The sequence below is a fragment of the Macaca nemestrina genome, chromosome 3, assembly GCF_043159975.1.
Source record: "Macaca nemestrina isolate mMacNem1 chromosome 3, mMacNem.hap1, whole genome shotgun sequence".
Taxonomy (NCBI): Eukaryota; Metazoa; Chordata; class Mammalia; order Primates; family Cercopithecidae; genus Macaca; species Macaca nemestrina.
Genome location: NC_092127.1, coordinates 158,941,324 through 158,966,167, shown reverse-complemented (window position 1 = coordinate 158,966,167; position 24,844 = coordinate 158,941,324). Strand labels below are relative to the sequence as shown.

General features: G+C 43.2%; 1 long non-coding RNA gene across 1 annotated transcript; it reads left to right on the top strand.

Moving 5' to 3' along the window:
• Positions 1 to 2,683: 2,683 nt before the first annotated feature.
• Positions 2,684 to 11,382, top strand: LOC112427714 (uncharacterized). Its single transcript, XR_003019426.2, has 3 exons — positions 2,684 to 2,866; positions 10,103 to 10,191; positions 10,874 to 11,382. It is a non-coding gene; the product is annotated as an uncharacterized lncRNA (long non-coding RNA).
• The last annotated feature ends 13,462 nt before the right edge of the window (positions 11,383 to 24,844 follow it).

Genomic DNA, 24,844 nt, shown 5'->3' with positions numbered 1-24,844 from the left:
TATTTAAAGAGGCTACTCAGTGCCTAACACAATAAATAACAACAACAACAACAACAACAAAAACCCTACCAACATACGTATCATTATGAAATTTCAGAGTTCTATGGGTAGAAAAAAAGATGTTAGAAATTATCAGAAAGGAAAACTTGGTCACATATAAAAGATAAAAATTACTTTAGAGAGTTTCACTTTCTGTTAGAATGTAGTAAGTGGCAAGACATGGTGCTCTTATACCTACAATAAGAAAAAGCCAGGAAAACTACAAGACAATCATTTATTAGACCCACCCTAGAGCTGGGAATGCAAAGAAACCTAAATGAACTAAATTCCAGAAAGCACTAAGTTTTTCATAATTTGCTTACATCCTAGGAGATCTATCTTAGTCTGTTTGGGCTGCTGTGACAAAATATCTTAGACTGGGTAATTTGTGAACAACAGAATTTTTTTGTTTACAGTTCTGAAGGCTGGAAAGTCCAAGATCAAGACGCCAGCAGATATGGTGTCTGGTGAGGGCACCATCTGTTCCTCACATGATGGAAGGGCAAGAAGGGGCTAACATGCTCCTTCCAGTCTCTTTTATAAGGGCACTAATGCCATTAGTAGAGCTCTGTGTTCATTACTTAATCACCTCCCAAAAACCTACCTCTTAATACACTGCCTTGGGAGCTAGGCTTCAATATATGAATTCTGAGGGGTTACGGGCATTCAGACCATCATGGGATTGGTGGGAGAAGGAAGAACGTGCCGTAGACAGGAATAAGAAGAAATTAGCTGAATTGTCAACAAACCTGCATAAGTCCTTGCATATGGACTGTCAAGACAGCAGCATCCCCAGGATCCCAGCCTTACAGCAGAGCTGCACCTTACCTGCCAGCTCCTTCCACATCAAGTGCATAGGGTTAGCACACCGATGTCCGGGGACAGGGCAGGAGAGCTGAGAGAGATTGTTCCTGTGGAGAAGCAGGACAGGTGAACCGAGATAGACCTCTCCAAAGCCCTCTGAGCCTTCACCAGTCTCTAAGCCTTCACCATTCTGTGTGCAGCAGGCTGAGGTGGGACCAAAGAAATCTTTTCAGGGGACTGCTGTACTTTCCCAAGTGCATCACAGCAACCCTCAGGGGCAAGGACAAGACAAAAGATCTGAGAGAGACTGGTGTTTGAAGGCATGAACAGCCAGGGGTAAGTCTGACCAGCAAAGAGAATTCCCCAGCAGCCCCAAAAGCTGGCAGTCAGGTTATGAAGCAGAAAGAGGTCATTTGCACCTTAAAAAGCTGACCAGTTAACTACAGAGCATAAAGGGATCCATAAAGTCTCATTGGCACTTAGAGATCTGCTGAAGGGGAAGTTGTCATATTGTCTTAATGATATTGGAGGCCAGTGGCGACTTACATCTAACTGAAGTTACAAATGAGCCCAGACCCAGAACAACTACACATAAGATTGACCTCACCCCCAAACACACACACACACACACACACACACACACATGATCAGCATGACAGAAGGTGGTGCCCCTCGTAGGAGAGGTGTTAAAAGGAAGTACATGATTGTTAAAATCCGTGCACTGTTTGAGAAGTAACAGAATATTTGAATGTAGACCATAACAACTTAAAGATGGATGTCTAAATCCTAGAGCAACCACCAAAAAATAGCACAAAGATATGACTAAAACAAAAATATAATAAAGGAAAGGAAATGACCAGTTAAAAAATAGTTGGTTCACTCAAAAGAAGGCAGGAAATAGAACAAAGAGCAAAGGAGACAAATATTAGGATGACAGACTGAAACCCAAATATATCAATAATTAGGCTAAATGTAAATAAACAATTCAAGTAAAAGGCAGAAATAGTCAATCTGGATAACACGGCAGAGCCCACCTATATACTGTTTACAAGATAAATATTTTGAGTATAAATACTCAGATGTGTCACAGATAAAGTAAAAGAGCACATGCAAATGCCAGTTATAAGAAAGCCGGCTTGCTATATTCATATCAAGGTAGACTCTAAGGCAAAGAGTAATACCAGAGATGAAGACAGACATTTCATAATAATCAAAGAATTCATTCACTGAGAAGGTCTAACATCTTAAACATGCATGCACCTAATCACAAAGCGTCAAAATATGTGGAGAAATCATTGATGAATCCCATTCATCCATAAAGGCAGAAATTGATTAATCACAGTCATAGTTGGAGATTTTAACGCTTCTAGATAATACTGGTAGACAACGAAAAATCAGAAAGGCTATAGAAGATTTGAACAACCCTACCAACCAATTTGACCTTATTAACATGTGTAAAGTACTAACTACATTAAACATCTGCAGATCACACATGTTCTGAGAAAGGGTTCAGAGAGGAGGAGGAATGCTGGAGGAGGAAAGACCAAGCAGGTGATGGCTGAAGAAGAAATTTAATTGGCAGGAGGTGTGGAAAACCAAAGTGTTGAATAGAGAATGCGATGTAAGCCTTTTTCTCCTTCTCCTCATTAAATGTCTACATTACTCGATGCACTTTACAAGGTGGATTTTGTTTGGGAGGTATGAAAAGGTACTGACTTCTATTTTGTGGTGGTTGTGGGGTGAAGCTAGAGGTTTCCTGTGAGAAGTCAACCATATTGGGCTATGGTTCTGAGTCCCACCCAGGATGTTTAAGGCAGAGGAGCCACCTTCAGCTCAGACGCAAGACAGGTGAAGGCCGCCTTCATCATGACTGCCAGAGAGGGAGGAGGCCCTCCTGGCACCACCATGGAGGTCCTTAAATCTACCACCCTGGCAGAGGCGAGCTGTGAGATGGCCCTGGCTTTGGTGGGACCGCCTTTTGAAGGTTGTCTGGAACTGGATGAGAAGTGCTCATGGATATAAGGTTAGGAGCAGTTTCTCCAAGAAACTCCCTCATAAAACTACAGGAGGATGGTGTTTGAGCTAGTCTTGATGGAGACACTCAAGCTCTTGAGAAATGGGATTATTTCCTGGAAGGTGAAAACAGGATCACTGCAGAGATACTTGGGTGAATTTCACTCCCTGGCTCCAGCCTCATCTACTGCTGCAGGTTGACCTGGAGCCTGGAGTCCTGTGGGGCTTACAGTGCAACCAGCACTGCCCGAAGCTGTAGACACTCAGGGAAGGGGTGGGTACTACCAAGGTGAGGACTACTGAGGCAGCCTTGTGTTGTGAGTAGACGAAGCAGCAGAAGTGCTACAGAATGGGCCAGGCCCAGCGGTGAAGAAGCAACAAATCAGTGGAATGTTTGCAATGTTTTGGTCTTAGGAATTATACCAGGACTCAAAATCACAAAGCCTCTCTGTGGTCGAATGCCAGCCAGCCCTCACACAGGCATATGGCAGTGTGGGGAAATGCTGGGATCCATGTGGCAAACTCCTGACCACACATCAACAGAGGGGTCAAAGACCCTCTGTGTCAGACTTGAGGAACTTGTAGAGAATCATAAGCTGGGTAAACACAATTTTGAAAATCAGGCCTATGGGAGTGTTTACAGCAAAATAACAAGAAGAAAAATTTAGGCTTCACCAGCAACCAGGGAGGCTCCCAGAATCTCCTTGGCTGATTTCTTGTGACACCCCTTTCTTTGGCTTACAGATGGCTGTCTTCTCCCTGTCTCCTCACATGGTCTTCCTTCTGCACATGTCTGTGTGGGTGCCCAAAGAGGGAGGAAAATGTTGAAAAGAAGACCAAGGTAAGGAGACCCAAAGGGGACAGAAATCTCAAAGGGTTATTGGTTAAGCTGCTCACTGTCTGGTACATGGTGGAGCCACCCTGTGCCATCTCCCTCTTACAAGCCTCAGGAAAGTCTAAAAGTTTCCTTTGGCTGGAGGAGAAAATGGGAGGCTGAGCCCTGTGGGCTTCAAGGCTGCAACAGAGGAGCTATACACAGATTACAGGGATCCACCTTGGGGAAGGAAATCCACTTTATCCATTTTTTAACAGTGACAAAATCCTACAAATTAAATAGATCAATCCATGAAGTATGCAGCTCATTTGGAGCTCACGAGAGACAAATGAAAATGCAAAGGCAAAGAAAATATACCAAATGCTGTCAGAAGCTGAGCCAACCATATTCTCTTGTCCTGTGTGTTCGTTTGCTAAGTTTGCCTCATAACTAAGTATCACAGACTGGGTGGCTCAAACCATAGAAATTTATTCTTCTCACAATTCTGGAGGCTGGAAGTCCAAGATTAAGATGGCAGGAGGGCTGATTTCTTCTGACACCCCTCTCTTTGGCTTACAGATGGCTGTCTTCTCCCTGTCTCCTCACGTGGTCTTCCTTCTGCACATGTCTGTGTGGGTGCCCAAATTTCCTCTTCTTATAAGGACACTACCCTAATGATCTTATTTTCACTTAATTACTTCTTTTCTCTTCTTTTATTTTTAGATGGAGTCTAGTTCTGTCTCCAGGTTGGAGTGCAGTGGTGTGATCTCAGCTCACTACAACCTCCACCTCCCAGGTTCAAGTGATTCTCCTGCGTCAGCCTCCCAAGTAGTTGGGATTATAGGCACATGCCACCACCACACCCAGCTAATTTTTGTATTTTTAGTAGAGATCGGGTTTCACTGTGTTGGCCAGGATGGTCTCGGTCTTGTGATCCGCCCACCTGAGCCTCTCAAAGTGCTGAAATTACAGGCGTGAGCCACTGCACCTGGCCACTTAATTATTTCTTTAAAGGTTCTATCTCCAAATTCCAAGGTACTGGGAGCTAGGGCTTCAGCATTTGAATTTTGGTGAGACATAGTTCAACCCATAACATCCTCCATGCACAGCGTCTTCTTTCTGCTAAGTTCCTGGAAAACACTGTTGCTGTTCCCTAGATCATAAACACTGCATCTGTTTTCACTCCCGATATCTTTTCCAGATATTTTCTCCCCTGAATCTTCTGTTTCTATGAATGTGAAAAACATATTCTAAATTTTATCTGACCTCTCCAGACTGTCTTTTCAGAGACAGACTTCCTGAGAAATGCATGCCTCCCCTACATGCTACAGGTTGTTTTATTGTGATTTCATTTAGTCCTCTAGAAAAAGTCAAGAAACCTGAAACTTATATAGGCAAAAAAAAAAAAAACTGTCTTTTACATCTTTCAGACATTCTAATCTGTCATGACCCTCTTTCAGCCCCTGCCCCACCTCCAATCCGGCCCATCCAGTGAGACTTTGGGAACTTATCTGAGAACACCCTGAAAGGGTTAGAATACACAACTGTGTAACACCATGTCCAGCACATGGCATAAAGAAGGATGAAGATGGCCAGGCCCGGTGGCTCATGCCTGTAAATCCAGCACTTTGGGAGGCAGAGGTGGGCAGATCACCTGAGGTCGGGAGTTCGAGACCAGCCTGATCAACATGGAGAAACCCTGTCTCTACTAAAAATACAAAATTAGCTGGGCATGGTGGCCTATGCCTGTAATGCCAGCTACTTGGGAGGCTGAGGCAGGGGAATCACTTGAACCTGGGAGGCAGAGGTCGCAGTGAGCCGAGATTGTGCCATTGCACTCCAGTCTGGGCAACAGAGCAAAACTCTGTCTCAAAAAAAAAAGAAGAAGAAGGTTGAAGATTGAAGATGAGAGAGCAATTCACAGGGCTGAGAAGAGTAGCCCCAGGGAATAGTAAGTGATGTGAGAACCCAGAATAGAGAAGACAGCCAGAGCAGCCCCTATGGAGCAAAGGTTGGAGGAAAGCCTTCTAGAAACATCACCTGAGTTGTGAGGATCTTGCTTCTTTTCAGCTGTGTCTCCACCAACCTCCTTATGAAAAAACCTACACTCTAACCAATAGTAGTTATCATTCCCCAAACTAACTGTGCTTTCCTCTTTGCCTCAGCTGAAATCTTGCCCTCTGTGTGGAATATTTCTTCTGCCCCAACCTCAACCTATTGAAATTCTATCCTTTCATGAAGATCAAGTTCCAGTGTTGCATAAGGCCTTTAGTCATCATCACAGTTGGGAAGTCTTCCCCCAGTCTGAGCTCTCAATGTATTTCTTGATGCCTCTTTCCCTGAAAGATTTGCGTAGAAATGGAAGAGGCCACCTAAGGGAAACTACAATGGGTTTTGGTGTGATGGCAATGATGAGGAGTATTTGTTGAGCATTTATTACGCATCAAGCACATCTCAGTGCGTTTCTCATTTATCCTTCATAACCCTTGAAAGTGGCTATTATTATTTGTCCCATTTTACAGACGAGGAAATAGCAGCTCACAGACACTTGTCACATAACAAGACAGTGAAAGAGTCAGGATTCAAACACAGATTTGCATGACTCCAGAGCCCATGTTCTCAGCCACTATGGACCTGGGTCTTAAGATCAATTATAGCAGTTACTTGCTTTGTGATTTTATATAACTCAATCTCTCTGAATCTCACTTTCCTCATCTGTAAAATGGAATGATAGTACCTTGTTGGGGTTAGCATGAGGATTAAATGAGATTACTTGCCTAAAATACCTTGCAGAGTGTGAGCTGTCTTGATAATTCATGGTGCATACAACTAATGGTCTCCCTTTCTAGAATGTAAGCTTCTATAGAACAGAAAATGAGTCTTATTCACCTGGTATTTCCCTCAGCTTGTAGCAGGGTGATTGGTGCACAATACTTACCAACGGAACACATTATTTATTTTCTTCCCTGATAGGCTTTAAAAACGGAGTCTTTCTGAGATGGATTTCAGGCCATCCTGGGCTAGGTTGAAGCATGGGACACAAAATCTCTTCTAACCTAAAATTATTTTTTTATTTTTTTCCTTGAGATGGAGTCTTGCTCTGTCGCCTAGGCTGGAGTTCAGGGGCATGATCTTGGCTCACTGCAACCTTTGTCTCCCGGGTTCAAGCAATTCTCTACCTCAGCCTCCTGAGTAGCTGGGATTAGAGGTGCCTGCCACCATGCCTAGCTAATTTTTGTATTTTTAGTAGAGATGGGGGTTTCACCATCTTGGCCAGGCTGGTCTTGAACTCCTAACCTCGTGATCTACCCGCCTCAGCCTCCCAGAGTGCTGGGATTACAGGTGTGAGCCATTGCACCTGGCCTTTGACATTCTAATCTAGAAACTATTCATGGAGAATTTTCTCTCTTCCAGTAACTTCCTAAGTCCCAAGAGAATTTCATGCAATAGTGTTAATATTTTGTCTTGCCCGGAGCTAGAGTCAAATAGGGTAGCCAACCACCTTGGTTGGCCTGGGTCTGTGTCAGTTTTAGAACTGAAAAGCCTCAGGTGGGCGTGGTTGCTCACACCTGTAATCCCAGCACTTTGGGAGGCTGAGGCAGGCAGATCACCTGAGGTCAGGAGTTCGAGACCAGCTTGGTCAACATGGTGAAACCCTGTCTCTACTAAAAATAGAAAGAAAAAAAAATTAGCTGGGCGTGGTGGCACATGCCTTTAATCCCAGCTAGTCGGGAGACTCAGGCAGGAGAGTCACTTGAACCCAGGAAGCAGAGGTTGCAGTGACCCAAGATCATGCCACTGCACTCCAGTTTGGGTTCTGTCTCAAAAAAAAAAAAAAAAAAAAAATTCAGCCCCAAGAAACCCCTAAGATGGATTTCAGGCTGGGGCAAAGTGGGAGACAGTTGGTACCCTATAGTTGAACAAAAAGATTCATAAGCATAATAATGATAATTGATTGAATACTTACTACATATCAAGTACAATGCATATGCTTTATAGATGTACTTTCAACCCAATTCTGCCTGCAACTCTAGAAGCTAATGATTCTGTGGAAGCAGATGTAACAAATCACAGCACAGACCTTAAAGAAATTCTTAGGAAAGGATGAACCTTCAGAAAGAATTGAAACAGTTTTCCATAGGTTCCTCTCACATGTGGCTTTGGAGGGGCACGGGTGTTCATGTTTGCTTGCCCCAGAAGTAGCAGAGGGAGGAGCCAAGCTTCCTGTTGACTGTTTTTAATCTCACTTACTCAACTACAGGATTCTCCTTTATACATCTTCATAAATCCTACATCACCCTTCATACAGGCCGTCCTTGATTTGCACAGCAGCACAGGACCATCAAGATGACCATGCGAGCTGAAACCACGCTAAGTAATCTTACTCATCAATGAGAAAAGTTACATTTATTTTATGATATTTAAACTTTTTTTTCAGACTGGGCACGGTAGCTTATGCCTTTCCTTTGGGAGGCCAAGGCAGGAAGATCATTCGAGCCAGGAGTTTGAGGCCAGCCTGGGCAATATAGCGAGACCCTGTCTTTACAAAATAATTTAAAAATTAGCTGGATGTGGTGGCACGCGCCTGTCATCCGCTGTTTGGGAGGCTGAGGCAGGAGAATCACTGGAGCCCAGGAGTCTGAGGCTGCAGTGAGCCATGATCATGCCACTGCTCTCTAACCTGGGTGACAAAGCAAAACACAGTCTCTAAAATAATGAAAATAAAGAGTTTTTTTCAAAATGTTAAAAACTCTCTTACTGTCAATCATAAATGTATAGGAAAATGAAAAAAAGACTAAAACTAATATTTATATAGTAGATCATAACTTAAAACATCAGAAACATTGAGAATTGAAGTATTAAATTGAAGTATTTTATTTCCTTGTAAAAAATCCATCATGAGTGGTGTGAGTTAATGCTTGCTTCTCGTCATACAACTTATGATAATAGAGCAAGCATTTTTTCTACACTTTGGCAAATTGTCATGCTCCTTTCTAAGTTTGGATCAGCTTCCAACATTTTCTCGTTTGCATTTTCAATATTGTAAAATAGATCGAAGAACACCTTTGATGTGAAGTTTTTTGCCAGTATTATTTTCTCTAGGGCATCTTCATTCATCTTTTTAATCACAACCACTTTCCTCATTTTTGTCAATAATTTTACCTTCATTAAGTTTCTCTGGCTTCACAGCTGGAAATTCTCACACTCAGGTGTTTCTTCTATTTATGTTCAATTAGAAATCACTTCTAGGGCTGGACACAGTAGCCCATGCCTGTAATCTCAGCATTTTTGGGAAGCTGAGGCTGGAGGATCAATTGAGGCCATGAGTTCAAGGCCAGCCTTGGCAACATAGTGAGACTCCCCCACCCCCGACAACTACCAAAAACACACAGAAAGTGAAAGCCTGTAGTCCTAGCTACTCAAAAGACTGAGGTGGAAGAATTCGTAGTTTGAGGCCACAGTGAGGCACCACTGTACTCCAGCCTGGGTTACAGAATGAGACCCTGTCTCCAAAAAATTAAAAAATTTTTACAGAAAAAAATAACTTTTAACATTCTCCCTTTTTGTTTACTTGCTTCACTTTTATTTTTATTGGCCAATTCCTTCTTTTGATTTTCTATTTATGTAAAATATCACATGGATTTATCACCAGGAGACAAGGAAGCAACACAACTACAGTCTTTGCAGTCTGTGTATGAACTTAATAACAGATGCACACGACAGACATTGAAAGAAGTCACATGACTAGTCATGGTTGTATTGCACATCTATTATTTGTGTAGGGATTTGTGGACTGAAGAGATAGCAGCAATGTCTGCGATTGGTGGTATTTATCCAATTGCTCACAATTAATGTATCATGGTAACTGGAATATAAACTGTGATCCCAATTGTTCCTTAAGGTTTTATTAACATCTCAGAAGGAACCTGTTACAATATTTCCAAAATATCAGAGAAGAGATTGCAATTAAAATCTACTGTAGTATTTCCCAGCATTTCTTTAGATTTGTCTTTAGATTTGAGGTCAGGTGCAATACAAGTCTAGTGCTAATTAACTAAATTGTGCCAAACAAAAATGTGTACATATCAGAACCAGACAAAAAGAGGACTGATGGTAGGATAAATGTTTCACCTCTATGTGGTCTCCTCTGCTAAGTTCCTCCTTAAAAAGTATCCATTTCCTGTCCTGTGGATATTTTACCTCTCTTAAAGTTGTGGAATGCAAATAAGGGGAAATCAATATTTGAAGTCTGTGTATATGACCAACAGCTGGGTAATGGATTATTTTTCATCTTTTACATGGAAAGATCAGATAGCATTTGCTGAATGCCTACTAGGTGCCAACAACTGTTTGGTGCTTTATATAAAAGTTTCAATAATCAACAGAACATACGTATGAGGTGGGCAATATTGTGCTCGTTTCACACTACAGATGAGGCGACAGCCTTAACAGATGAAGTAATTTGACCAAGGTATAGATAAAACGGTGGAGCCAATATTCGAACACAAGTCTGTCTAAAGGTAAGCCCCTGGCTTTCACCCTTCACTCGTTTACCTCCCGTATGTCCTAAAGTATTGTCCCTTTATTTCCTATATGAGCTGAGCACCTGGAATCATACCTCAGTGCTACTTTAACCCCAGTCACCAACACAGCATCAACAAGATAGTTCTATGGACTTGTCACAGAGTTCTGGAAAACAAATCTCTTTTGATAAATAAGTTTTAAACATAAAGTTTTAAATTCAAAAATTAAATGTTTTAAGCCTCTACAGGGATTCCAATTGTTCCTAAGGTTGTATTGACTGCTCAAAGGAACCTGTTACAATATTTCCAAAATATCACAGAAGAGATTACAATAAAAAGCTGCAAGCCGGGCGCGGTGGCTCAAGCCTGTAATCCCAGCACTTTGGGAGGCCGAGACGGGCGGATCACGAGGTCAGGAGATCGAGACCATCCTGGCTAACACGGTGAAACCCCGTCTCTACTAAAAAATACAAGAAAACTAGCCGGGCGAGGTGGCGGGCGCCTGTAGTCCCAGCTAGTAGGGAGGCTGAGGCAGGAGAATGGCGTGAACCCGGGGGGCGGAGCTTGCAGTGAGCCGAGATCGCGCCACTGCACTCCAGCCTGGGCGACAGAGCGAGACTCCGTCTCAAAAAAAAAAAAAAAAGCTGCAGTAGTACTTCCCAGCTTTTCTTCTTGACAGCGGCCATATATGAAAAGCAGGTCCCCCTGATCTGCCTGGGCAGTTTCATCCCTGCAGAGCTGGGATGAATGACAAATTCAAAACCTCTCTTTACACGTGGATTTGAACAAGAAATCTCCAGGAAGCAGATTTGGAGAGATGGGATCCAGACACCTCCTAAGCCTCTGGTTTTCAAATTTGTCTGCATGTTGGAATCACCTGGCCATCTTTGTAAAACTGCTGATGCCTGTATGTGCCCCCTCCCACGATTCTGATTTCATTGGCTCAGGGTGAAGCCTCAGCATCATAATTTTTTTTCTTCCTTTTTTTTTTTTTTTTTTTTTTGAGATAGAGTCTTGCCCTGTTGCCCAGGCTGGAGTGCAGTGGCACAATCTCAGCTCACTGCAACTTCCACCTCCCAGGTTCGGGCAATTCTCGTTCCCCAGCCTCCTGACTAGCTGGAAATGCAGGTGCACAACACCATACCCAGCTAATTTTTTGTATTTTTAGTGGAGATGGGGTTTCACCATGTTGACCAGGCTGGTCTCAAACTCCTGAGCTCAGGCAATCCACCTGCCTTGGCCTCCCAAAGTGGTGGAATTACAGGCATGACCACCATGCCCAACCAGCATCATAATTTTTAAAGGCTTCCCAGACGAGTCTGATATGTGGCAAAGTCTGAGAACCACCAACCTAGGCAATCGAATCAGAAAAGATTTCCACAGATGTACTAATGATATTAACTATTAGTACTTAGGGTGTGTTTTAATTAAGTTATAGCTGTGAATGATAATGGCTAACATGTGAATCACTTAAATCACTATGAAAGATATTTTTTAAACAAAGACTATAGACTGAAAAATAAGAAGCTATGCAAATTATGCAAAAGCAACACAAAACAATGTTATGGGGTGTGTGTGTGTGTGTGTGTGTGCACATGTGCACATGTGACTGGCTAATTGCATACTATAAGCACTCTGAGATTGGGCTGATTGTCAATGAAGACTTCAGCATTACACGTAAGATAATATATTGATGTGTTACTTTGTAATTATAAATAAAGTAGATTTTATAATTCGTTGTTTTGGGTTTGTTTCTAAAAGAGATTATTCCTTTTGGGCTATAACCTCCAGGTGGAGAAAGGAGGCTGCACTAAGAATGGGCCAAGTCATCAGACAGCTGAAGTTAATATAGGAAAATAGAAATAAACAAGGAGTAACTTAATTTTATCCCAGACTTTGGCATACGCACAAAACAAGAAGTCATTCTCTCTCCTAAAAGAAAGGGCACTATGTGTACCTTTAGAGCCTGTCTTGTACTGAATCATTTTTCCCATCTGTTTTGTGGGAGAGATACAAGCTGATTTTTCCCCTAACCATCATGGAGATTTTATTTTAATTGGTGCACTACTGAAGTGACTAAACGAAGTGCAGGAAAACCTCTTGAGGTTGCAAGAGTGAGCAAAAATATGGCAGAGGGACCTTAATATATACACAGGTAAGATCAAAAATTATGAGGAAGTTTTCTAAAATGATTGCACAGAATGACGGGTTCTGGGATATTTGTTATTGCCAAGAAAGAGTACCTTGAAGACACTGCAGACTACAGAACTGGAAGTAGCCCAAAGAGGCATAAGAAAAATAATCATAATAACAAAAGTCACTTATTGAGTGGTTACAATATTCCAGCTTACCATTTTAAGCACCTTGCTTTAATTGTTTTATTTTATCTTTATAAGGCAATATACTATGATCAGCCTGATTTTACAAATGAACATGAGATTAAGTAATTTATCCAAGGTCACATGTCTCATAAGAGACAGTGTGGTGCCCTATCAAGGCACTTAACCTCTGGGCTAACTACTGCTCTTAGCAGTAAGGGTGATGTTTCCCAAAGCAGGCACTAGAAACGACAAGCATCATACCACCCACAAAGGCAAAAAGATTCCATGGTCAGATTCACAGAGTAAAACTCTTTTACTAAGGACATGTTTGTAATATGCTAATGTAAATTAAGAAAATAAAAGAGATGGCGACCACATGATTTGACTTTAGAGTTTTATTTTTACAGATGATGGTGTGAAATATGCTGTGGAAAATGCTGTTTCAGGTTGGTTTCCTTACGGAGATGATAAAATGAATTCTCATGGGGAGGGATTATGATTGAGAGGATCTGGTGGTGATGGACCTGCCTGCCCCTAGAGACTCAGCTGGAGGGAGGTCTGAGGCTGAATGTGGGGAACGTGAGGGGCTGACAAAGAAAGATAGCACAGAAATGGGGAACAGAGAGGAGGGCAAACTGGAAAAATCAAAGCAGAACTGTGTCCAACACAAGGAAGTGGCTCAGCAGTCAGCAGATGGGATATAAGCAGATACAAGGAGGGAATTAAGGACTAAGGCAGAACTGAGTTTCTCGAACGATTACAAAAGGTGGGGCAGGGGCATCAGGAACAGGTTCGAAGTTTACACGTAAAAATTGGGCTCAGAGTCAGGACTGATAAGAGGCAAGCTTGGCATCTCAGAGTTCCAGAAAGAAAGGAAGTACAAAACAAAAAAACGCTACATTGACAGCGATATGTCAAAAGGCCACAGGAACCAACTGAAAGAGCTCCCAATGGCCAAAGCTGGAACAATGTGAGCAACAAAACAAAGTAGTACTAAATTATAACTCATAGTATAATATAAATATCCATATAGCCACACTGATATTAATAAGTGATTAGATAAATTAATAAATGGGGAGGAGAGACGAATCTCCCATGTAGATGAATTCTGAAGAACTTATGTAGATACTCCGCCCTCAAGGCAGGAGAACATAAATCCTCACTCCTTTAGTGTAAGTTGCACATAGTAAATTCCCTGCAGAGTACAGTAGGGAAGGGGTGGGAGGAGAGTCAATTTACAGTCAAGAAACCTGACAAACATTACTTCAGCAGGGCTATTGATATGGTTTTGCTGTGTCCTTACCCAAATCTTATCGTGAATTCCCACCTGTTGTGGGAGGGACCTGGTGGGAAGTAATTGAATCACGGAAGCAGGTCTTTCCTATGCCATCCTCGTGATAGTGAGTAAGTCTCACGAGATCTGATAGTTTTAAAAAGGGGAGTTTCCCTGCACACGCTCTCTTCTCTTGTCTGCCGACCTGTGAGACGTGTCTTTCACCTACCGCCATGATTGTGAGGCCTCCCCAGCCACATGGAACTGTGAGTTCATTAAAGCTCTTTCTTCTGTAAATTGCCCAGTCTCGGGTATGTCTTTATTAGCAGCATGAAAACGGACTAATACAATGATCAAAGCCAATATCAATAGTGATGAATCATGTTGAGAACACAGACCCTCAAAACACCTTAACAGGAATGGTACTTTATCACTGTGATCTTCCTTCCAAAAACCCATAGCCCCAGTCTAATCATGAGAAAACATCAGATAAATTCCAGTAGGGGAGTAGCCTACAAAATGCTTGATCAGTACTCCTCAAAACTGTCAAAGTCACCAAAAACAAGAAAAGTCTGAGAAACAGTCACCAGGAGCCTAAGGAGACATGGCAAGTAAGTGCCACATGGAACCCTGGATGGGATCCAGAGGGAGAAAAAGGACATTAAGTAGAAACTAAGGAAATGTGAGCAAACTATGGACTTTAGTTCACAATAATGTATCAATACTGGTTTATTTGTCATAACAAACCCACCATAAGGATGGTGATATTAGCAATGGGGAAAAGTGGGTGACAGAGGAGTGTACTGTGCAGGAGAACTCTATACTATCTTTTCAATTTTCCTGTGAGTCTAGCACTGTTCTAAAAAGTAAAGTTTATTAAAAAAACAACAACAAAAGTTTGAGCTCTCGCTTTCCCCTCCCCGCCACCTTATGTTTAGGACCTGTTATGGGTTGAATTACATCTGGCTCCTACAGATAAGTTTACAATAGGCAGAATGCTAGCAACATTCTATGAGCTGTGGTATGCTTTCTCTAGGCTCTCTGTGATTGGTTGCCTTCCAGGACAGTCCAAAATCAAGACTGGGACGAGGGGCTGTTGCTTCCCGCTTGAGCCAGATGTTAGATCTCCCCAGCAAGAGCATAACATCCACTCTGACAGGGAAAATGCAGAGGACCTACCACCAGCGTATGAAATTCTGAAGCGTCACCCATCGGACTTCTCAGCCTGGCCCTCAAGACAACCGGGTTATCACTGATTCGAGATTCTCCTTATTCCAGACTCCACCCCCTGCAGTGTTCTACGTCTTCTGAAAGGGCCGGTGCAGGGCGCCCGTGACTTGTCATTTTTCCTAGGTCAGCACATCCTTGTTCTCACCGTTGGAAGTAAAGGCTGAAAAATCTGATTTGGTTACACCTGGCTTACTGGCACTATTTACTGGTGTGCACAGCAGATTTGACTTATGATAAGTCTGTTGAAAATGTCACTTTGGGGCTTTGAGGGGTGGTGGGGGTCAGGGGGGTGGATGCTGAACTTTGTTTTGGAAAAGAGGGTAGGACTTTTGCCTATGCTTTCCAAATAGGAGGAAAAATTAAGTTCACAGTTTGATTCCTAAAGAATCCAAAAGTGGAGCTAAATAAAAATCATACCAATAGGCATTTGGGAGAGCCCAAGCCTTTTTCTTTTCCAGGAGAAACTTGAGCTTGAGTTTTCAAAACGAACGAAATATTTCCAAGGAAGTAAAAGTGGGCCTCCTTTGCCGGCCATCCCTCTTCCCCCATACCCTCTTCCTCTTTTCTCCTCCCTTCCTTCCCCTTTTCTTTTTTCATCTGCCCTTCAGTCACCATCTGTACTACTGTAGGAAATGGGAAAAAGACCTACACTAAATCAGCATCCTACTCTACCTCTTACAAAGTTGGGAAAAAATCTTTTCAAAAAAATGTTTGAAATTAATGCGCATCTATCCAGATCTCTGTTTGAACAAGGGCTGTCATTTCGGATAAAGGCACGGTTTTCCGAGATCGTGGAGAGCCCAAGTGAGGAGCTTTAAAAACCCTGACAACCACCAGTCTTGTTTCGGGTCATGAGTGCACCATTGGTTACCCTGATGTTGAGTCAGCATTCTCCAGACCACATAAAGGTCAGGTCTATCTTCACAAAGTGAAAGTGCTGAATTATATCGAAACCATAGAAAAAAAAAAAATAAGCCAACCCTGTCTCGAGTTTCTAAGTCTCCACTCCCACAGTTTTGTTTTTATCTGGAATTACAGTAAACTCATTTCGACGTGGTTGCGGCATGTGGTATTCTGAGTAAATGACTCTTCTACCTAATTGCAAGTTGCCACATACTTTCTACAGTCCTTCCTTTCCCTGCGCTAGCTCCTCTATCAGTTTCACCCCCTTGCAGGTCCCGACTTGTCTCCTTTACTGGGTGGGGCTATAGGTCGGTGGCCTAGGATACACCATGGTGGGCAGGACTTCAGAATTCAGGCACAGGCTGGGCGCAGTGGTTTACACCTGTAATTCCAGTACTTTGGGAGGCCAAGGCTGGCGGATCACTTGAAGTCAGGAGTTCAAGACCAGCCTGGACAACATGGTGAAACCCCATCTTACTAAAAATTCAAAAATTAGCCTGGCATTTTGAGGCAGGAGAATCGCTTGACTCCAGGAGGCAGTGGTTGCAGTAAGCTGAGATCATGTCACTGCACTCCAGCCTGGGTGACAGGTCGACTCTGTCTCAAAAAAAAAAAAAAAAAAAAGAAAAGAAAAATTAAAAAAAAGAAGAGTTTAGGCACCAAGTCAACCAGAGTTGAACTGTGTGCATCCTAGGAGTCCTGAAGCCCCTTGGGGAACTCCTGCCCACTCTGTGTTGGGGACGGAGAGTCAGGAAGGTCTGTGCTCAGATTCTTCCTCTGCTATGGCCTCTGATTACTCTATGACTGCTGGCAAACTGTGACCTTACCTGTAACGTAGGGACACTAATACCCCCTCACAGGACTGTTGAAAGAACTGGAGATGATGCATGTAAAATCATTTGGCACAGAGTAGGAGACAGGGAATGTTAGTTCTTTTCTTATGTCCTCATCCTTCACATCACAACCTGTTCAATAATCCGAAGCCACGTCCCAATCTCTCTTCCTTCTTCTAGGATGGTCTCTCCCTGCCTTGGTGCCTATCTCCTCTGCAGGAGGGTGAGCTTCTCCTCCCACTGGGCTCTACTGCTCACCTGGCTGCACTGGTTGCTGAGCTTCAGACCAAGATTAGTATCCTGGCTGGTCCCCAATGGCTGAATTACCCTTGCTAATGCCAATTGGTGTTGATGCTGGTCTCAACTTTGCCTGAGTATGCACTGTCCTTTGACCACTATGCCTCAGGCCACTGGGCCTCCTTCCCCAGCCTGGCCTCTGCAGCCAGAGTAGAGCCCCAGGTCACTCCCCATGCTCAGAGGAGCCCCGCATCTCCTGTCCCTCCCTCCCTACCCACCCACTTCCCTGCTGCAGGTCCTGCCTTTGTGCCAAGACCTGCTCCCATTATGTCACATGCCCTCCATGGATGGTTAATTTGCAAAGAATCAAAACTCAAAAGACAGTTTATAACTTAACCATATTGAGTCTAACTGTCTCTTTGATCATTTCAAAGGCAACTCAGGACCTTAAAAAGCCTTAGAATTGGCTTCCTAAGCACCAAGCCTTCTAGAAAATGGAAAATACAGGAGTAGGGTTAGAAGAATAATCTGAATGGTACTGGTCCCAAGACACCCCTGAAATTGGGTGACTTTAAGCAAATTGCTTTATGTCTCTAAGCCTAAGTTTTCTTATCTGAAAGGAAGACAATTTTACTTGAATCATGAGGTCTAAGGATCATGTAAATAAAAGGACTTGGTTAATTTTAAAATTCCTGATATCAGCTTGATGCTTCTATTTTCATAAAAGCAGGGATTTGGGCTTCTTTAGCTGTTTAGGCCTTGAGGGGGGAAAAACGGTCACCTAATTATAATTTCACTATAATATTCTGTTCATAGTCCAGCTCTCTGAATAGACTATTAGCTTCTTGAGGCCAGGTATTGTGCTGGCTACTCTATAACCAGCTAACACCAGCTTAATGTCCAGCTCAATGAACTTTCACTGGATACATGACTTCACCGTGTACGTCACTGTCCTGGCCAAGCCTGGTGATCACGTTTCTATCATATTCTGTCTGCAGGAAGAATCCTGCCAGCCTGGCAGAAGCTACATCAAGTGAGGAGAATTGCTCCCCTCCCCTACTTCCTACTGCCAATCCCACCAAGACACAGTGAGGACATCCCAGCAAAATGCACAGGAGGTCAATAAAATCCAAGGAGCTCCCTGATGCCTTCTGTGCCACTGCCCACAGGACACTGTAAACTGGGCCAGCTGGGCTTAGGCCATGCAGAATGGTCAGCTGAGGGCAGAGACAGCCTTTCTCCCACCAGTCAGGCAGCTTCTACCACTTGACCTTCCCTCTGCCCCCAGGAGGCTTTTTAAAAGACAACTGGTGAAAACGAGGCCTTCATTCACTCTTTCCTTCCTTCCTTCCTTCCTTCCTTCCTTCCTTCCTTCCTTCCTTCCTTCCTTCCTTCCTTCTACAAACATGAATTGGACACCTATTATGTCCCAGTGGCTGTGTTAGATGTTGAAGAGGCAGAGTCCAGGCCCGCAAAGAACCCTGGGACTCCTGAGGGAAACAAACAAGGAAATAGACAATGATAGTACAGTGTGAGGAGAGCCAGGACAGAAACAAGCACGTGCTGTCGGAGCACACAGGGGCCTCCGTGCATGATCTTGCAGAACTTGGGGTGGAGGGTGCCGCTGCAGAGAGCTTTGGGTAGGGTGGAATTTAACCTCTTGAAGGATGAGAGGCATTAGGTAGGGAAATCCAGGAAGTGTGGAAAGTGAAGGGAGAGTGTTCAGTAGGACACATGGACAAAGATAACAGCATGTACAAGAAAGAATGGGTTCAGGAGGCTGGGTGTGGTGACTCACACTTGCAATCCCAGCACTTTGGGAGGCTGAGGCGGGCAGATCATGAGGTCACAAGACCATCCTGGTTAACACGGTGAAACCCCGTTTCTACTAAAAAAAAAAAAAGTATTAGCCAGGTGTGGTGGCGGGCGCCTGTAGTCCCAGCTACCCAGGAGGCTGAGGCAGGAGAATTGTGTGAATCCAGGAGGCGGAACTTGCAGTGAGCCATGATCTCACCACTGCACTCCAGCCTGGGTGACAGAGCGAGACTGTGTCTCAAAAAAAAAAAAAAAAAAATTAAAGAATGGCTTCAGAAAGTGGCCAATGAGGATTTGGTGAGAATAAATCCAGAGGATGAGATCAGGATGTGGGTTCCACACTCCCAGGAACAAGGAAAGAAATGTCCTTTGGTGGAGACTTGAGTACAGGAAAGACAGGTGGGAGGTGATATATAAAGCCTTTATCAACCCTGTTTTATGGATGAGAAAGCTGAGAGCTGAAGAGCGGAACCCCATAGCAAGTGATCAGCATAGATAGATCATCACAGTTAGAGGAGCTGGTTCTCTTGACCTATACAAATGAGAAACAAATCAGCTTCTCAAATGGTATAGAGGCTCTGGGCCTAGTTGTGTTGGAATTCACCTTCCCACCCTCCCCTGTGCAATGAGCCACCTTCTTCACAATCCATCAAAGAAGGTAAAGACAGACATTGCTTCCTGCTAGAGATGGTAGTGGTGGCTCAGGAAGACCCTTAAAAAATTATTAAAGGGGCTGGGCGTGGTGGCTCAAGCCTATAATCCCAGCACTTTGGGAGGCTGAGACGGGCGGATCACGAGGTAAGGGGATTGATACCATCCTGGCTAACACGGTGAAACCCCGTCTCTACTAAAAAATACAAAAAACAAGCCGGGCGAGGTGGCAGGTGCCTGTGGTCCCAGCTACTCGGGAGGCTGAGGCAGGAGAATGGCGTAAACCCAGGAGGTGGAGCTTGCAGTGAGCTGAGATCCGGCCACTGCACTCCAGCCTGGGCGACAGAGCGAGACTCCGTCTCAAAAAAAAAAAAAAAAAAAAAATTATTAAAGGACCCCTGCTGTGATACGAATGTTTGTGTCCCTCCAAAATTCACATGTTGAAATTCTAACCATGCCCCACCTCCCCATGGTAGTGGTATTAGAAGGTGAGGTCTTTGGGGGGTGATTAAGTCATGAGGGTGGAACTCTCATGAATAGAGCTAATGCCCTTAGAAAAGAGGCCTGAGGAAGTTCCATCACCCCTTCTACCACGTGAGGACACAGTGAGAAGGCACCATCTGTGAGGAGATGGGCCCTCATCAATCACCAAATCTGCTAGTGCCTTGGTCTTGGACTGCCCAGCCTCCAGAACTGTGAGAAGCAAATTTCTACCATTTTAAAGTCTATGGTACTTTGTTACAGCAGCTTGAACTGACTAAGACACTCCTTGGCTGCTTCACAATGCTTACCAGGAGGTTCTCTGCAGGCCTCAAAAGTTCAAAGCCCAGAAATGGCCTCTCTTTAATGACATCCTTGGGTTTGTGAATGGAATAGCCATACCTTGCATATTTCTCCTTTGAGATTCATTCTTTTCTAATATTGCATTTACTACCCAAACAGATATTTCTGCTGATATTCATTCAATCCTACAGAGATAGACATCTAGGTAACATTTATTATTTGCAAAATTTTTCCTGCTTTTCTTTCTTAAGAAGTTGTACCTTTCTTTCTAGTTATAATGAATAAGACAAAGCAAGTCATTCTGGACTTCTTTTTTCCCTTTTTAAAATTCATAATGGTTGTAGTTGAATAAAATCTAATTTTTAATGGATATACATCTCACAGAACAGACAATACATATCTTTCAGGTAAAGCTTTTCTTTTTTCATATGAACAAATAGTATGTGAAAAATAGCAAAATAGATCATAAAGCCATCTGCATAATACATTGCAACTTTTCCTAAATTATTCTATCTTGTTCCAAATGAGGCCTTCAGAAGCTTTAATTTCCTTGGCTCAATATATTGTGAGGATTAATACATATCCATTGATTCATTTATTCATCCATGTAGTATCAGTTTCATAATATGTGAGACTCAGTGCAAAATGAAAATGTGGGGCCTCTTGTTCAAAAATTAAGACTTTTCTAGATGGTGGCCAGGCACAGTGGCTCACACAGTAATCTGAGCACTTTGGGAGGTCGAGGTGGGCAGATCGCTTGAGGTCAGGAGTTTAAGACCAGCCTGGCCAACATAGTGAAACCCCGTCTCTACTAAAAATACAAAAAATTAGCCATGTGTGGTGGTAGGTGCCTGTAATCCCAGCTACCTGAGAGACTGAGGCAAGAAAATCACTTGAACCTGGGAGGCAGAGGTTGCAGTAAGCAGAGATCATGCCACTGCACTCTAGACTGGGTGACAGAGCTAGACACTGTCTCAAAAAAGAAAAATAAATAAAGAAAGAACTTTCTAGATGGCAACTGCATTAAGCCAAGCATTAAAGACACCTGTCTAAGCATGAGTCCCTATGTGACTCCACAGGTCCCCCACCCAGGAAGCTGGACCTGAATCCACCAGATTATAGGCCAGGCCCTGGAAATACAAGGGTGAGCCAGTCAGATGTGGTCTGTGCCCCACCCTGCATCTTGGAGAAGAAAGGTCACCATGAGGTTTAATGAGGACTCAGATAAGGGAAGTGCTGGGTCATCTAGAAGCTACCTCATGGTAGAGGTCAGCAAAGACCTTCCTGAGGAAATGACATGCACGCTGAGGCCTGAAGCTTGACGAGGCTGTAGCAGGCCAAGAGTAGGAGGGATATTATTTTCAGCCAAAGGAAGAGCGTGTAAAAGAGATTGGAGAAAAGGCTGAAGAGTGTGTGGCATGTCTTTGGAACCACAAGGAGTGTGGCATGGCTGCAGGCAAGATGGAGAGGTGGATGAGATCCAGCCCTGAAGGGAGGTTACATGGTATCCTAAAGGCAGTGGGAAGCTCTTAATGGGTTTCTTGGGCCTCTCTCAGCTGCACAATGGGCCAAAGAAGGGAAGAAATCAATGGTGGTGTCAGTGGAAGAAAACCAAGCTCCCCTGCCTGGTTCCTGATGAAAAAAGCAAAAAAGCAAAAACAAAAACAGGAAGTTAGCCTGCAGGGTTGCATTGGCAGGAAGTCCTGGTTTGACAAGTCATTCAGCCTGTGCTCTGGGCCATGGACCTACCAACTTGAAGCTGGTGCTACTCCACACCTGATCAGCAAATCAGAAGAGCAGGACAGACAGATCCTTCCTCTTCCACTGCCAGAGCTCAGTCAGTGGGAAATGTGCTCCAGGCCTCCTGGTTTGTCGCTTAGCAACACCACGTACTTGGTGCATAGGTGAAGGGCGCTCTCCATGAAACCTTCCTGAGGGACTCTGTGCCCACTGTGCCTGTTGGCAATCATGTGTTTACCAGTTTGCCTCACCTACCAGACTATGTGTTGCTTGAGAGCAGGAGATAGGTCTTACTCACTTTTGAATTGTAGTTTCTCACAAAGTAAACCATAAATGTATTGGTAAATTGAATTAACTTACACTAAATCTAGTTATATCTGAGGTATAGTATACATTCAGTCATTTTGGGGAGACAACTTATATTAAAGATATAAAATTTTTATAAGAGAAAAGTCTTTTGAGTTCTGTGCAACTGGCTTTAAGATACGCTTTTGACATCCAATATTTTTCTAATTTGGGACTTTTCAGAAATGATCAAGGGCAATGTCCATTTGATACAGTATCCCTGGTAGATAAGGATTATGAGTTTTTAGCATTGAGTTTCCACATGGCATGGTGTATAGTAAGTGGTTCATTATTCAATGAATGTATAGATCACATACATCCATGTACACCAATTCACACATACACTTTGCATTACTAAAGGATTTTACAGGTACATATTCAGGTAGTTTGTTTAAATATATAAGAAAAGTATAAATAGAAAAGTGTACCATAATATGTGATACATATTTAAGATGTGAAGATTATGTTATTATGCATCAAAAATCATAAAGATGGATGATTATTTTGATTATTCAGCGGAAGCATTTCTTCATGCAATGTTTAATAGAAAAATATAGAAGGAAGGCAAAGGCTTAAAATGCTATCTATCTTCAAATTTTTAAAAGAAATAGGCCTGGCACAGTGGCTCGCACCTGTAATCTCAGCACTTTGAGAGGCCAAGGCAGGAGGACCACTTGAGGCCAGGAATTTGAGTCCAGCCTGGGCAACATAGAGAGGCCCTTCTCTATAAAAAATTTTTGAAAAGCAGCTGGGCATGGTGGTGCATGCCTGCAGTCCCAGCTACTTGGGAGGCTGAGGCAAGAGGATCACTTGAGCCCAGGGGTTAGAGGCTGCAGTGAGTATGACTGTGCCATTGCACTCCAGCTGTAGCCTGGCTGACAGAGAGAGGCCCTATCTCTAAAAAAAGAAAGAAAGAAATGTAAAATGATTTAGATAAAATGCTGTAACTGTAAAATCAATTCAGAGAGGAAATGTTCAAGAATAAGTGATTTTCAAGAAGTATAATTTTATGATCTGACATCTGAGAAATAGTTGAACAAATGGAAGAATTGTCTTACTCCAGAGTATTAGAAACAAGCCAATGTGAGGGTGTTCAGTGAGCCACTTATAACTAGAGAGCCTTCCGGAAGAAGAGGGGGTGGAGTTTCTGAGGAACCAGACAGAGCTGGGATTTTCTCAGCTGTGTTTGCAGTTTCACTTAGATACCATTCAAAGTCATTTCTAACATCTAATAAAAACAGACGCACTTTTTCTTATAGCCCCCGAGTGTCTGGAATACAAATTTCCCATCTTGTCACTGGCCAGCTTCTCTGTCCTTGGGAATCCCTCTGCCTCTCTTCCTTCATCCCTGGGATTCATGGTTGTGACCAGACTGCAGACCCTCGCTACCTGATAACCCGCCCCTCTCTCTCCATCTCCTATGAACAACCTGCTCCACTTGAAAACAAACACATCCATCTCTCTCTCTTTTTTTTTAATTTATGACTGAAAGAGGTTTAATTGACTCACAGTTCTGTAGACTATACAGGAAGCATAACGGCTTCTGGCTTCTGTTTCTGGGAAAGCATCAGGAAGCTTCGAATCGTGGCAGAAGGAAAACAGGGAGTGAGGCATCTCCACACGGTGGGAGCAGGAGCATGAGAGAGGGTGAGAGGTGCTACACACTTTTTTTTTGTTATTGTTTTACTTTAAGTTCTGGAATACATGTGCAGAATGTGCAGGTTTGTTACACAGGTATACATGTGCCATGGTGGTTTGCTGCACCTATCAACCTGTCATCTAGGTTTTAAGCCCCGCATGCATTAGGTATTTGTCCTAATGCTCTCCCTCCCCTTGCTCCCCACCCCCCAACAGGACCCAGTGTGTGATGTTCCCCTCCCTGTGAACGAGAACATGCAGAAACATACCCATTTCTTTACATTGAAAGAGACCTTAGAGATCATCTGACAAAAGGGGCCAGGAGACTTAGTGTGACTTCCACGAGATCACAGAGCTATTTTAGTCACAAAGCCAGCACGAGAACCTTACTCCATCCCCTGATGCTTCCTCTACCACTTCTCAATGTCCATCCCAGCAGCCTCAGTTACAATTGGCTTCCTGAAGAAAGTTTTCAAAAGCATTATATATTAGTCATTGAACTCTAGACTATGCTAAAAGGTAACTTGTAAATCCACCTGATGCATTGACCTCCCTGGTGGAAATAATCTGAATGCTTCCTGGCCTTGACTAATCTTTATGTATGCATGTATGTAATTTGTATGTTGGTACGTGTGCTGCCTTTCATGCTACTTTTTGCTTCACGTGAACAGCCACATGTAAACACTTTGCCAGCTTTCTAGAGCAGGGCTGTCCAATAGAACTTTCTGAGGTAATGAAAATGCTCGTTACCTATGACAGCAGTCACATGCTGCTTTTGAGCACTTGAAATCAGGCTAGTGTAACTCAGGAACTGAATCTTTTATTTTATTTCATTGTAATTCATTCAGATGCAAATTTGAATGCCACTTGGCCAAAGCGGT